Source organism: Crocuta crocuta, unplaced genomic scaffold (assembly GCF_008692635.1).
Source record: "Crocuta crocuta isolate KB4526 unplaced genomic scaffold, BGI_CrCroc_1.0 scaffold26, whole genome shotgun sequence".
Lineage (NCBI taxonomy): Eukaryota > Metazoa > Chordata > Mammalia > Carnivora > Hyaenidae > Crocuta > Crocuta crocuta.
Window position 1 is genome coordinate 8,122,369 of NW_027532249.1, and position 15,935 is coordinate 8,138,303.

Below are 15,935 nucleotides of genomic sequence, written 5' to 3' on the forward strand. Positions count from 1 at the left end.
GTTTTAGGTACATGTGTCATACTTTATATCCTTGAATTTAAATTAATACCTTGGCTTGTATTTACAGAAATATTTATTTTTTAAAAAGAAGTGTTTATTTTTAATATTTTTATGTTTTTACTTTTCATACTCTTGCTTCTGGTCTTTCCACTCAAAGTATCCCCTTTAATTTCTTTTTTGTGAGTAGTGTAGTAGTCATGAACTTCTTTCATTTTTATTTGTCTGAGAAATTCTTTATCATTCCTATTCTGACCAATAGCTTTGCTAGATAGGTTATTCTTGGTTACAGATTTTTCTCTTTCAGCACTTTGAATATATCATGCTGCTCCCTTCTGGCCTGCCAAGCTTCTGCTGAAAAATTCTCTGATAGCTTTATGGGGTTTCCATTGTGCATAACACTTTTCTCTTTCTGCTTTTAAATGTTTTCTTTATTGCCATTTTAATTACTATGTGCCTTGGTGTGGACCTCCTTAATTGATTTTGGGGTGGTATCTCTGTGCCTCCTGGATCTGGAATGTGTTTCCCCCAGGTTAGGGACATTTTTAGCTATTACTTCTTCAAATATTAAGAAGCGATGCTCTATCTTGTCAAATAATTTTTCTTCATCTATTGACAAGATCATATGGTTTTTATCTTTTCTTTTGTTGCTGTGATGTATCACATTGATTGATTTGCGAATAATGAACCAGCCCTGTAACCNCTTGTGATTAATTGTTTTATATATTTAGGAGCTCCCATATTTGGTGCGTAGACATTTATAATAAATTTTATGCTCCCTTTTCTCTCTCCTTCTTATGGGATCCCTATAATCTGAATGTTATCATACTTCATTGAGTCACTGAGTTTCCTAAATCTGTTCTCATTTTGCATACTTTTTTTCCTCTCATTTGCTCAGCTTTATTACTTTTCATTACTCTGTCTTCCTGGCCATTAATTCATTCCTTTGCTTTCTGTAGCCTGCTATTTATTCTCTCAAGTGTATTTTCAATTTAATTTATTGTATTCATCTCTGATTGGTTCTTATTTGTCTCTTTGTCCTCTACCCTTTTCTCAAATCCACTAAGTATCTTTATGATAATTACTTTAAATTCTGTATCTGACATATTATGGTATCTGTTTTGCTTAGGTGTCTTGCTGTGTTTTTTTTCCAATTCTTTAATTTGGGACTTATTCCTCTGTACCTTCATTTTGTCTCGCTCTCTGTGTCTGTTTCTGTGTGTTAAAGTCAGCTACATCTCTTGGTCTTGAAGGTATTGGCTTTATGAAGAAGAGGTCCTGCAGTACAGTGTTCCTTGCTCCCGAGAGTCTGGTACATTAGGGAGTACCTTCTATCTGTATTCCCTACCCCTCCTATTGAGTCCTGGCCTCTCTATATTTCAGTCCAGTTGTCTGCAAAGGCTCTCTGTACCTTTTTGGGGCAGTGTTTGGTTCCTGGCTGGATAAGGAGCATTTTAACAAGGTGTGCACTGATCTGCTTATGAAATCTGATCTGCTATCACTGCCGCCACAACTGAGGCCCCACTAAAGGCATGGGTTGGGAGAGAGTGTTGATGAGGTTTGCACCAGTCTTCTAGGGAAGGGGGTCCATAGCACAGGGATCGAAGCAATCATGACTGGGAGGGGTGGATCCATGAATGCACAGAGGGTCAGGGCTTGGTATAAGCAAGTTAGGTAGCACGTGTCCTCATTGGGCGTGTTCCAGCAGGAGGTAGTGTGTTTATGCTGAGGGGCAAGGAATAAAATGGTGCCTCACAACTCCTTTTTCCTCAGAGGGGTTTCTTAAGATCTCTTCCTTTGTAAGCCATGCTCTGAAATGAGTAAATCACTTTCCCTCCCATCTATGCCAGTGTTTTTCAAACTGCTTCTTCCCCACTGTATTCCCACTGCCTGTTTGTTGTCCTGTCTCTTTAAGGGTAAAGATTCATCTTCCTAACACCCTCTGTGCTATTGTGGAGCCACTCCCCACCTCCAATTTTTGAAATTCCAGGCTTTAAGTTCCACTGGTTGTAATAATTCATGAAATTCAGCTTCTCTTGCTTTCCAAGCCAAATAGGGGGATTTATCTTCCATGTACCATCTGTTTTGGGCCCTTCTCAGTGCCATTGGCCTCCTCTATACCACAGACGACCATAGTCTGTATCAGTCCCAAACCAAGACTTCACCCATTCTACTTTCTCTGATAGGATCTCTTCCCTATTTTTAGTTGTGGAGTTTGTTCTGCCAGTCTTCAGATAATTTTCTGGGCTATTTATTCTGAGTGTTATCCAATTGTATTTGTGAGATGAGGTGAGCTTAGGGTCCCCCTTCCCCACCATGTTCCACAAAATCATATCTTCTGACGGATATTACTCTAATTTCTGAACTAACAACCTGTACTTTATTGTTGCAGTTGCCACATTCTCACAGATAAAGAGCTAGCTCTGTCAAATGAGCAGAAAGCAATTGCTATACTTGCCTAATAAGGGATCACACTTACCTTCAACTGAAGAACTAAAAGAATGAAGTTACATTCTCAGCCATTGAGAATTATCCCTCAGACACAATGTGGAAGGCTACTGGTACCTGGGTCAAGGCTATCCTCAGACAGGAATTTCACTTATCTGGAATTGTATTTTCTTCATATTCTTCCAGACCATTTAAAATTAGTAATAAACAGTATTTATTCTTTCAACTTATTTAGGTACATGAGAATTGTTACTCATTGCCAATTTTAATCTGGCACATGTCACTATTGTGTGCCAGAAATTCTCATTTCAAATGGCACAGTGCGGTAAAAATGGAGTCAAAAGACTTGACTATACCCTTGTTGACCTTAATGGATAGATAGAAAAGTTCAGATTTTAAGTCCCATCTTAAACCACTCCACTAAGAGGGATACATACCTGTAGCAGTATCTACTTTTAATTTGGGAAGATGCTAAATTATTGAACATAAATACATTTTTTTCCATCATCTTATATCTGTCTAGGATAAATCATTAGTCACTTTCCTACAAGGCATTGCTTGGAGCACGTTTGTTAGCCTAGTATCCTTCTCATTAACAACCTACTCCTGATATCACAGTGAATGCTATCTCCATGCATGTCCCTCATCTATTATACTGTCTATACGTGATCTTGGGCAATGTTTCCTGGTCTCAGACTCAAGGAAGGACATCTCAAAAGCCCCATGTTCTTGCTGTTTTGGTATGTCAAACTCTCAATAATAACTACTTCAAAGACTGGACTCTCTGCTCTAAAGAATATAATTACAAAATTTTGCTGGTATTGGGGCACCTGGGTGGCTTAGTCGGTTAAGTGTCTACCTTCAGCTCAGGTCATGATCTCACAGTTTGTGAGTTCAAGGCCCACGTTAGGGTCTGGGCTGACAACTCAGGGCCTGGAGTCTACTTCAGATTCTGTGTCTTCCTTTCTCTCTGCCCCTTTGTCACTCATGCTCTGTTTCTGTCTCCAAAATAAATAAACATTAAAAAAATTTAAAAACTGTTTTGCTGGTATTGACATCAGTTTGGCAGTCTAGATGGAAGAGACTATATCATACGTATTTGGATGACATACTATAATTTAATAACCCTGGCTCCTTTTTCTCTTGAAATTAACATACTGTTAAAATAGTTCTTCCTTTTATATATAATTTTTCATAGTTCTAATAATCTCTTTATCAAAGTACTGACTGCATAAGATTAGAAAAAGTAAGTGTGAAGAAAGAGAGGATAATGTTAATACACACTATGGCCCAATGCGAGAATACACAGAAGTCTCTGAACAAATGCTACCTATTAATGCTCTTTTTAGTTATTGATGGATGGTTCTAAGTAAAAAAAAAAAAAGGTTGGAGAGGGAGCATTGCAGGTAAGGAAAGGATGTCTAATTCCCCAACATACAACTTCTGGGCTGATATGAAAACCAAAGGAGGAATCAACACCTACAATATCAGAAACTACTCTCAAAGAAGTAACTATTAACTGCAGCGTTCATAAGTAAGAGAATTTGGGTGCCTTCCCAAATTATGAACAAGCGTTTCTTTTTACTGATGTGCAGACTATTGATATTTTTAAAGTGTGGCATTTCAAAATATTAGAGAGCAAAAGATGCATAGAATTACCTTTGTCAGCATATTTTCTGGCATAGTGTTGGTGTTAGAGAGTACTGGGCATGGCTTGTTTTGTTGGCTTTGTAGGGACACAGTGTAGGTTGGTTGAGGACAACCCAAGCTTTTGGGTTGACACTATGGAGCTAGAACCCCGTGTGGCACAGCATGACCTGCTCTCTTGGCACATATGGCTATAAATTCTCTTCCAGAAAGACTGAAACAAGGTATTCATGCACTATATTGTAGAGACACTACATTTTCCTAACCAGCCAAGCATCAGTATTATAGCTTGTAAATGTTTGCAAATTTGCTAGGTAAATATTAACATTTATTATTCTTGGGATTTACATGTTTATAATTAAGAAGAAAAACTTTTATGTGTATCCTTGGATCATTTATATTTCTCCTCTTGGGTTTATCTTCATGCCCTACTGATTGTGCCATAGGTGAATTTCTAATTTTTCTATAATTGATTCCTTTGTTTTTAATTTAGAAGTGTTTCATTGTCATAATTTTTTTTGCACATATGATAAAATATAACCCAGTGATTCACTGTTTACCTTTTCATTTGGTTTAGGATATTTTATGATAAAAAGTTAAATTTCATCAAGTTTTCTTTATGGTTGCTTTTCTTGGGTTCAGTCTTTGAAAAGCCTAAAAGTAAAAGACATTTTGTTTCTTAGAATGTGCAAAATCACCACTATGTTCTTATCATCTTTTACTTTCTGGGAGTTACAGGATGTATTTAGTTATAACAAGAGTGGAATAATTGATGGTTTTACTAAACTATTTCTAGGGACAGGGATGAGTAGGAATAATTGCTTTCCACATGGAGTGATGAGGCACCACAATAAGAGATTTCTCTGGTACTAAGCACAGAGTGGTACTCAGACTAGTACATGTTAGAGCAGGCGACCTGGGAATGGGCATTCCCATGCAAAGAGAGAAACAACACCTTCTTCTCACACATTTAGCTATATTGAACCATTTGGATTTTGGTCCTGAAAGACTGAGCTTCCCGAAAAAAGGCAATAGATAAATATAAACAACCTCATATTTAAGGTTTATACACTTTAACCATACCAAAGATTCTGATGTCTTATCTACCTCTGTTCCTAGAAGGAACAAAGAAAATTTAGAAAGAAAAAAAATAACACCTCTTTGAAAATAATTGCCATGAAAACAATAAATAGCATGTGATCACTGTTCATACCAATGTAATTTTATTTGAACCCATGTCTATTAAAATTAAGCTAAAAATGTGTATCTGTTAATTCAGTCAACATGTGTTGAACTCCAGTTATTTCTAACTTCATGGAGATTATATTCTCACTCCACTACTAGGAGACAGGCCATTAAAAAGTAAGTAAACAGGAAAACAATTAAATAATGATAAGTGCTATGGAAATAATCAAAATACAGTGATGTGACATAACCATACCAGGGTTAGCTGGATGGTTAGGGAAAATACTGCTGAGGGAGTGACATTTAAGCTAATATCTACATAACAAGAACCACACTTAATCCTCATTTTCTTATACCCAATAAAGGATATTTGCTCTTTTAACAATTCAGTAATACAAAATCGCTATTGGAATTATTAAAATACCTGGAATATTGAAAGAATCAATATTTATTTGAGACATTTGTTTTCTATGATGATTTCTGTTTCTATAATTGTGTCAGAATTATTTGAAATTATAATAATAATCCTCAGGGGTACCTGACTGGCTCAGTTGGTAGAACATGAGATTCTTGATCTTGGGGTTGTGAATTCAAGCCCAAGTGGGGTATAGAGATTACTTAAAAAATAAAGAAATCTAAAAAACTAAATAAAATAAAATCTTCTTAAAAGTAATAATAATAGCAATAATTCTTAACTCGTATCTATCATTGATAAATTTTGGTTTTTCAAAATAGGTTTATATCAATCCACAATTTTTAAAATATTCAAAATAAAAATTACAGGGATTCAGGAAGGGCTATACTAATGTATCTTTTATGTTATAGAGATATTACAGATAGATCCTGATAAATTTAAGTAATTCATACAAGTGAATAAATTTGAATATGAGTTTCAAGTTAAGGACATTGACTATTAGAAACCTAGAATGCATAACTTTAAAAATTACCAAAAATATAACTCAGTCTAATGGAAAACAGGATACAACAGGTGAAAAAAAGAAAAAGAAAGTAGAATAAATAAAAAATGTGAATTTAAAAGGTAAAAATTACTCCTAAACTGTAAGTAATGAGAATATAGGTAAATAAGTTAGACTCACCAATCAATTGGATTTTTAAAAATTGAGAATATTTTATACAGAAAGTGCTCTGAAGAAATTTCTTGTGGATACGTAAGAGAATATGTTCAAAATATTTTCTGAGCAATCCATGATTGTTTAGAGTTGCAGGCAATTTAGGATGTATCCCGGGAATTCATAGATCAAATATGGTGGGTGGACACTATGTGGTATTACACAGCAGGGTGAAACCATGGACTAGATGTATATAAACATACACAAAGAATAGGGCTGAGTGAGAATAATAATAAACAAAATGTGAGCAACAATGGAATTTTCATTAATTAAACTTCTACATGAAATAATACATATATACATACAGAAAGATAGGAGTTAAATATATCAAATCATTGCTTTTATAAATTTAAAAACTTAGAAGAAACAGACCATTTCCTTGAAACCACAAACTACCACAATTCAACAAATATAATCTGAAAAACAAATAGGCAATCTGAATAATTGCATAACCATGAAGTAAATTTATTTTGTAATTTAAAAGCCGCCATAAAAGAAAATTCCGGGCAAAGGTGGTTATTCGGGAGGATGTCACCTAACAAGTTGTATAAAATTTATATAATGACAGAGTCATAAAAGACACATGAGGACATACTACTTCTCACCTCATGTTCTGAGGCCAGTATTACCCTGATAGCAAAACCAGCTAAAGATAGCACAAAGCCAGAAAACTATTGACCAATAACTGTCTTGCATTGAGATGCAAAATTCTCAACAGAATATTTAATTCATCAGTAGATAAAAAGAATTAAATACTACAGTCAAGTAGAATGTGTATGTTTAGTTCAATATTTGAAATTTAATTAATGTCATCCACTGTATTGCCAGGCTAAAGAAGAAAAATTGTATAATGATAGCAGATGTTACAAGGAAAGTATTTCACAAAACACAGCATATTCATAATTAGAGCTCTCAACAAACTAGGAATGGAGAAGACTTCGTAAACTTAGTAAGCAACACTTATTAAAAAAAGAAAAAAAAAACTAATATCATGCTTCATGATGCCAGACTGAATCCTTCCTTATAAGATTCTACACAAGGCAAGTTCTCACTACTTTTATTCAGGATAGCTCTGGAACTTCTAGTTGACACAACCACACATGGAAAAATAATAAAAGGCATATATATTGGAAAATTTTTCCTTACTTACAGATTATTGGTGATTTTAACATGAAAAATCACAAGGAATCTACAAAGAAACAAAAACCTACTAAAATTAACTTTATCAAGATTGGAGGCTACAAGATTAACACACAAAAATCAGTCACATTTTTGTATCAAAGCAGTATCTGAAAACCCCAAATTACAAGTATAACACCATCTATAATCACTCAACAGTAAATGAAAAACTTAGATATAAATATAAAAAGAAACGTGCAGAATCTAAATGTTGAAATTTATAAGATGCTGATAAAACATATCAAACAATGTTTAAATAATTGAAGAGGTTTTCTCTGTATATGAACTGAAAGACTCAACATAGTAAAAATATCAGTTCTCCCAAAATTGGTCTATTGGTTTAATGCAACTATCAAAATCTCAGCAGGATTTTTGTAGACTTAGACAAGTTTATTGTAAAATTTATTTGGTAAGACAAAACACCTAGAATAGCTAACACAAGTTTGGGGAAAAAATAAGATTATTCTTCCAAATGATAAGGCTTACTCTGTACCAGAAGTAATTAAGACAATGTGGTATTGCTCTAGGGATAAGACTCATGGATCAATGAAACAGAAAATGGGGCCCAAAACTAGATCCAGTAAAATATGCCAATTTTCCTCAACAATCAGTACTGAAACATTTGGATATCCCTAGGAAAATAAAACAAAACAATAAACAAGAGCCTGGACCTAAACATCAAATCTTACACAAAAATTAACTAAAAGTAGATTGTGGACTTAAACATAAAGTATGAAACTTTTTAAAATGTAAAAAATCATCAGAGGACATTTTCAGGATCTTGGATTAGGGTGAGTAGTTATTAGAGTTGACATCAAAATCATAATCTATGAAAGGAAAAATCAGTAGATTGGACTGCATCAAAATTAAAGATTCTGGTAGCAGGATGAAAAAAAACAACTACAGACTGGGAGAAAATATCTGCAAACTATCCTACAAAGAAGTTCCTATGAACTGAATGTTTGTGTCCCCCAAAATTCATGTTGAAACCTACCCCCCCCCATAAGATGGTAGCAGGAGGTGAGGACTTTGGCAGGTCATTAGGTCATGAGGTTAGAGCCTTCATAAATGGAATCACTGCCCTAATAAAAGAGATCTCCACCAAGTTCGCTAGTCCTCTTCCTGCCACATGAGGATACATCAAGAAGTCAGCAGCCTGCAACTCAGAAAAGGGCTGTCACTAGAACCAGACCATGCTGACACCCCAATGTTAGCCCTCCAGACACCAGAGCAGTAAGAATTAAATTTCTCTGGGTTATAAGCCATTCAGTATGGTATGCTGTTATACCGTGCTGTTATGAATGGGTTAAAAAAGGATGAATATCTATAATAAGAACCGTCAACACTCAACATTAAAAAAATATCCAGTTAGGCGATAGGCAAAAGAAATGAGCAGACACTTTACCGAAGATGATGTACACATAACACATAAACACGTGAGAATGCAGTCAACACCATTAGCTATTAGAGAAATACAAATAAAAACAAAAATGAGCTACCACTAACCACCCATTACAATAGCTAAGATAAAATACAAGGGCAACACCAAATGCTCTTGAAGATGCAAAGTATCTGGTCACTCATACATTACCAGTAGGACTGTAAAATGATTCAGGCCTTCTGGAAAATCATTTGTCAATTTCTTTTAAAATTAAACATATACTAGGGAAGTGCTGCCATATGAGGGAGGAGGGAGGCATGGACTCAAGCTGAAGACAAAGGCAGGAGTTAGAGCTTGGTGGGCCTCATGTAAGTCACACTGAGGGCAGCAGGGAGCACCTAATAACTGTCCATGGTGCATGGCAAGATAGCCTTCATGTGCTGTGGTTATTTTTCACTTTGATATTTTAAAACTCAAGAGACTTGCCTACAAGTTACTTTTGCATTGTAGATGTTAAAACATGTCAACGCCTAGGGAAAAATATGTCAAAGTGTTAACTCTGGAGCTAACATGCCTGGGTTTACATCTTGGTTCTACCACTTGCTAGCTATGTAACCTTGGGCAAACTGCTCAGCTCTTTAGTGGCTCAGTTTCCTTGTCTATAAAATGAGATAATAGCAGAATTGCTTCAGAGAAATGAATGAATATAATAAAATGTTTAGAATGCTGCTTAGAATACAGCTAACATTCTATGAGTCTTTGCTATTATAACTTCTCATAAGATCCTATACATGACAGTCCTTTTGAACATGGCCCTCAAAAGCATACTGCTTGGTACGAAGGGAGGTAGTTCTCTCATACTGTGCCCAAAGGGCCTCATTACTACATATGGTAAGGTTACCAAGGTGGACCTTGTTAAAATACCTGTTCTCTTTTAATTCTGTCAGCAAAGACTCCAAGGAGACCATTAAAGTGATACTCTAGGATATTTCAGAAATGTTTTCTGTGTCCTTGTGGCCCCAGCTGGACAAGACTGTGAAGGTAGCCCAAAGCAAAATGTGTGGGGACCAAGCTTGTCTTTGGCTTTTCCTCTATTCTCTCTGGATAGAGTCTGGCAGGCAGTTTGACCTCAGCCAAGGCACTCCACCTCTTTGAGGCTTAGCCTTACCTATGAAAGAAAAAAAAAAACAACAACCCTAAATATGTACTTACCATACAACCCAGTAATATCACTCGGATATTTATCATAGAAAAAATGAAAATTATGCTCAAGCAAAATCTATACACAAACGTTTACAGCAGCTCTATTCGCAATGCACTCAAAACACTAGAAATTAGTCAAAGGCCCTTCTGTTAGTGAATAACCAGTTAAACTAACTGGTTTATCTGTACTATGAAATACTGCTCAGCAATAAAAAGTGACCTAGTAATGCATGCAACAGCTTTAATGGATTTCAAAGGGTGGTTATCAGTGAAAAAAGTCCATCTGAAAAGTGTACATACTGTGTGCGTCCATTCCATAACATTCTTGAAATAACCCATCTATAGAGACGATGAACAGCTTACCCATTCCCTCGGTTTAAGGATTAGAGAGGAGTGAGAAGTGAGAAGTGAGAAGGAGCATAAAGAGTAGTATGTAGGAAGCTTGCAGAAGAGTCTGGCTTCTTGATTGTAGTCACCTTTATATAAAGTGACATATGTGATAAAATTGCATAGAATTATATCCCCATATATGTAATCATGTCCTTGTAAAACTTACTAACTCTGAATCAACTTTGTGGATTGTGCCAATGTTAATTTTCTGGTGTGCATAGTATACTATGGTTATGCAAGATGTTGCCATTGGGGAAAGCTAGGTGAAATATGCATGAGACCTCCCTATCTTTTTTTGTTGTTGTTGCAAGTACATTGACTTTTGACATCAGCTGCCTAGGGTTAGACCAAACTTCACAGATAAGGGTACTGTCCTCCACAAGACTGCCCTGACTTCGACACCACCTGCAAGTTCACCCCTGAAAGTTGAGGGGTCCACAGAGCACCCTCCATTGTGAAAAGCTAGCTTCAATTTTGGTTGTTCCCAGCATCCTCTCAGGTTTAATAGTTCACTAGAATCACAAATCTTAGACTCACGATTAAAGTTTTATTTTAGCAAAGGGATACAAATCAGAGCCAGCTATATATGGATAAGACACATTATACATGATAACTAGAGATAGACCTACAGAGATATGATTGCTTGATTAGATCAGAGAGATACTAAGTATAAGTAAAAGGTATATTACAACTATTAATAGAAGAAAATATTGGGGTGAAGATCTATAAAACCATGAAACAAAATCCAGGCATCCCAATAAAGATCACCATAATCGCTATCACATACGAAATTAAAGCAGGAAAAGAAAATATGTAAAACATTTTAAAGCAGTAGTAAAACAGTAATGTAGTAAGAGGCTAGTAATCCTCATATACATACTCCTTATATACAAGAAGTCCATATATATTAATAAGAATGTAAAACAAAAAAATAGCAACGATATTAACTAATAGACACATTTTAGGAGAAATAAACTCCTCCAATAAACATATGTAACAAGTAGATATCACCAAAGAAATGCCAAGTAAAATACTTTGAAATATTAATTTTACCGACAAGATTGTCAAAAATTTATAAGATTGATAATCTTTTGAACTAGTAATGAAAAAAAATGTCCTCACACCCTGGAGGTTTTCTCTGAATAAAGCACATAAAAGATCAAACTGACATAAGAGCCTCTTTGCAATGTATGTTGTTCACTAATCTCAGTGGGCACATATTAGTATACATTTTACTTGGTTTATTAACTAAAAAAAAAAAGGAAAGAAAATAAGTTTCCCTGATGCAAATCAAGTTTTCTTAAAACAATAGTAGCACTTTGTAATGTTTGTTACATATAATCCAGTGCTTGTCATAACAAGTATTGACCATAATACCCATAACCCATTTGGCCCATCTGCCTACCCTCTTCCCTCCAGCAACCCTTTGTTTATTCTCTATAGTTAAGAGTCTCTGATGGCTTGCCCCCCCTCTCTGTTTTTATCTTATTTTTTCTTCCTTTCCCCTGTGTTCATCTGTTTTGTTTCTTAAATTCCACATATGAATAAAATCATATGGTATTTTCCTTTCTCTGACTGACTTATTTCACATAGCGTAATACCTTCTAGCTCCATTCATGTCATTCCAAATGACAAGATTTTATTCTTTTTGATGGTTGAATAATATTTCATTGTGTGCACGTGCGCGCACACACACACCACATCTTCTTCATCCATTCATCAGTTGATGGACATTTGGGTTCTTCCCATAATTTAGCTATTGTTGGTAGTGTTGCTATAAACATTGAGGTGCATGTACCCCTTCAAATGACTATTGTATCTTTTGGGTAAATTCCTAGTACTGCAATTGCTGGGCTGTAGAGGAGCACTATCTTTAATTTTTTGAGGAAACTCCATACTGTTTTCCAGAGTGGCTGAACCAGTTTGCATTCCCACCAACAGTGTAAGAGGGTTCCCCTTTCTCTGCATCCTCGTCAACATCTGTTGTTTCCTGAGTTGTTCCTTTTAGCCATTCTGACATGTGTGAGGTGGTATCTCATTGTGGTTTTGATTTGTATTTCCCTGGTGATGAGTGCAGTTGAGTATTTTTTTGTGTGTCTGTTAGCCATTTGTATGTCTTCTTTGGAGAAATGTCTGTTCATGTCTTCTGCCCATTTCTTTACTGGATTTTTTTTTCTTTTGGTTGTTAAATTTGATAAGCTCTTTAAAGATTTTGGATTCTAGCCCTTTAACCAACACATCATTTGCAAATACCTTCTCCCACTCTGTAGGTTGCCTTTTAGTTTGTTGATTGTTTCCTTCTCTGTGAAGAAGTTTTCATTTTGATGAAGTCCCAATAGTTCAGTTTTGCTTTTGTTTCCCTTGTCTCCCAAGGCATGTCTGGTAAGAGGCTACAGTTGAGGTCAAAGAGGTTGCCACCTGTCTTCTTCTCTAGGAATTTGATGATTTCCTAGCTCACATTAAGGTCTTTCTGAAAAGATGCACTTCTTTAATTACTAAATGAAGATATCTCTCTGATCTTGCCTTTACTGTACATGCTATTACCTGGAGGTCCTTATTTTAAAGTATGTTTTTACTGAAATTTTCCAGCATTTAATTAGTTTTGGAACCCAGATTTGCTTGAATCCCACAGCTTCCTTCTTTGTTTTGTTTTCTTCTTGCTTAAGTATATATTTCATAGTTCTCTTAATAAGAGAGTCTGTGTAGGTGGTAAATTCTTCTGGTAATTGTTAGCATGAATCTTCCTTATTTTTCATTTAATCATGAATAATAATTTATCTGTGTATAAAATCTGTCTCTTGTTGGTTTAATTGGTCATGCCATGGTTGGTAATAGGTTGTTTCTCTCTGATGCCTTTTAAGATTTTCTCTTTATTCTAATGTTCTACAACTTTATCACTGTATGTCTATGCATTTATTTAAATAATTCTGCTGAGTACTTGGAATATACTTTCAATCTGGAAAATTTGCAGCAATTATTTCCTCAAATTTTATTGCTCTGACAGTTGCTCCATTCTGCTCTTGTTGAACTTCTGGTTGCATGAATGTAGAAGCCTCACTATGTATACATATTTTCCAGGTGGTTTTTCTTTCCATCTTCTTTTTTTTTCATGGTTTTCCTTTCACTTTTATTTCTCTTGTTTTACAATATTTCTGGGTGATTTTCCAATACTGTCTTCTAATAAACTAACCCCTCTTACACTCTGTTCTAGAGTTTATTCCAGGCTGTATTGCCCCCTTCTGGAAGATCCAGGGCTTTAGCTTCACTCATTCTTTGATCTTTCCATTCCAGTAAGTCCTTTGGTTTCAACTTTGAATGTATTATCTGTTACTGCTTTGCGTTGGAAGCAGAAGGGATAATTTGGCGATGAATTAAATATATCAGTTTGTACATCTTACAACTGATTTTTAAAGTTGTATGTTATAAAACCTTGATAAAATATTTAGCATTCTATAGTACAAATGTATGTTATATACACATTCTTGCCTAGAAGAGCTGAAATGGATCATTTGAAATGTCTAAATAAGTTTTGTATTCAAAGCAAAAACACCGTAAGACATATGGAGACAAAATTGTTAAAATACTTAATTAGTTCATCAACAGATGTCATAATGAGTCATTACAGTAAGCACCACCATAAAAACTGAGTTCTGAATTTTTTATTTTGTTCACATTTCTTTGAAACAATTTTAACAACTATTCAGAAAACAAGTCTAAGTTACTAAAATATAACTAATATTTCTGAAATTGCTTTAACATCTATAGAATTTTATGTCTTTATTATATTTTATTACAGAATAACAACTTTGAAGTAGCATCTCTTGGTATTTTTAAGGTATTACAAACACTTTCACTAATTTTTCTGGAAAATTGAAGCTCTGTCACTACTTCTTTGATCAACCTTAACTTCTTCACTGTATCTTGTAACACTTCCCATCTTCTAATAGAAAATACTTCCAAATTCAGTAATTGCTTTCCTTCCCAATAGAATCAAAGCTTCATATATTACAAGTAGTATGCCTGAAAAGCCTCATCATTTGATAACTCTATACATAATTTCTATTTTTTTACTATGATACCAATGAGAGATCACTTCTGAGAAGTAGTTAGATATCGTGGAAAAGAACATGTGTTCTTTAGGCCAACTGCTGATGCTCAAAGTGTTGAAACCGTGAGCAAGTTCCTAAATTATAGTATGCCAGTTTCTTTAACAGCAAAATCGGGTCATTAATAGTTTCAAACTCATTGAGTTGTTGGAATGATTTAGTGAGTTTTCATAGTGCTTAGAATAGTGCCTTGCAGGAGGAGGGGGCAAGATGGCGGAGAAGTAAGGAGCTCCGTACTTGCACTCGCGCCCATACATCACACAGAAAAGATCTGAAGCCATTGGAAACCTTACAAAACCTGAGAGATTGGGAGACAAAGGACGCAGAATCCACTGAGAGAGCCTTCTAACGTGAGTGCGAACCGGGGAAGATAAAATCGGGCCGGGATCGGAGACNTTATTTTGTATATTGATAGGTGTAAAGTTATGGCCATAAAAGCTATTCTATATGTGCTTAAAATATATTAATTTCCTTTAATAACCAAAACTAATAGTGTTGGTCATAAATCACTTAAACTACTTTTAAGAGAGTGATGTTGAATTGAGAAAAATGAGCATATGAGAAGTATCTTGGGAATAATTTATGCAGGTCTGTGTCATAATTGTTTATAGCATACTAAAATAATAAGGAATGAACAAGCAGTACTAAAACACATAATGTTCTTTAAAGGGTAAAATAACTTTTGGGTTACTGTTAAAATCAATTAACACATTTCTTTGCTTCTCATTTATTAAAATATTTTAAAAGAGTTAAGTGTAGATCTCTTATGATACTTTCCGTGCAAATTCTGTGTTAAACACACAGCTCTTAAAAGGTAAACTTTATTATGAGGAAACTTTAAAAGAATTGAATTCAACTAAGCAAATTAACTATTACATATGTTTTCTACTTTTCATTAAATGTACTAAATATTACCTAATTTCAAGTTAATGCAACTTTCATTTTGTCACTTTTATATCAAAAGCATACTAGGTTATTTGAACATAAACTTGTGATACTATTAATGGCAGTGTATTCAGATGTAAACCAAAAGAAACCTAGTTATGGAAAATCTGAATTCATTTTGCAATATATTATTTAACAAAATACTATTTTTTTTAAAGTTCATTTATTTATTTATTTTGAGAGAGAGAGCAAGAGCAAGAGAGAGAGAGAGACAGCGCTCCTCAAGGAGGTGCAGAGAGAGGGAGAGAGAATCCCAAGTATGTTTTACACTGTCAGCCCAAAGCCCACCACAGGGCTTGAACCCATGAACTGTGAGATCATGAG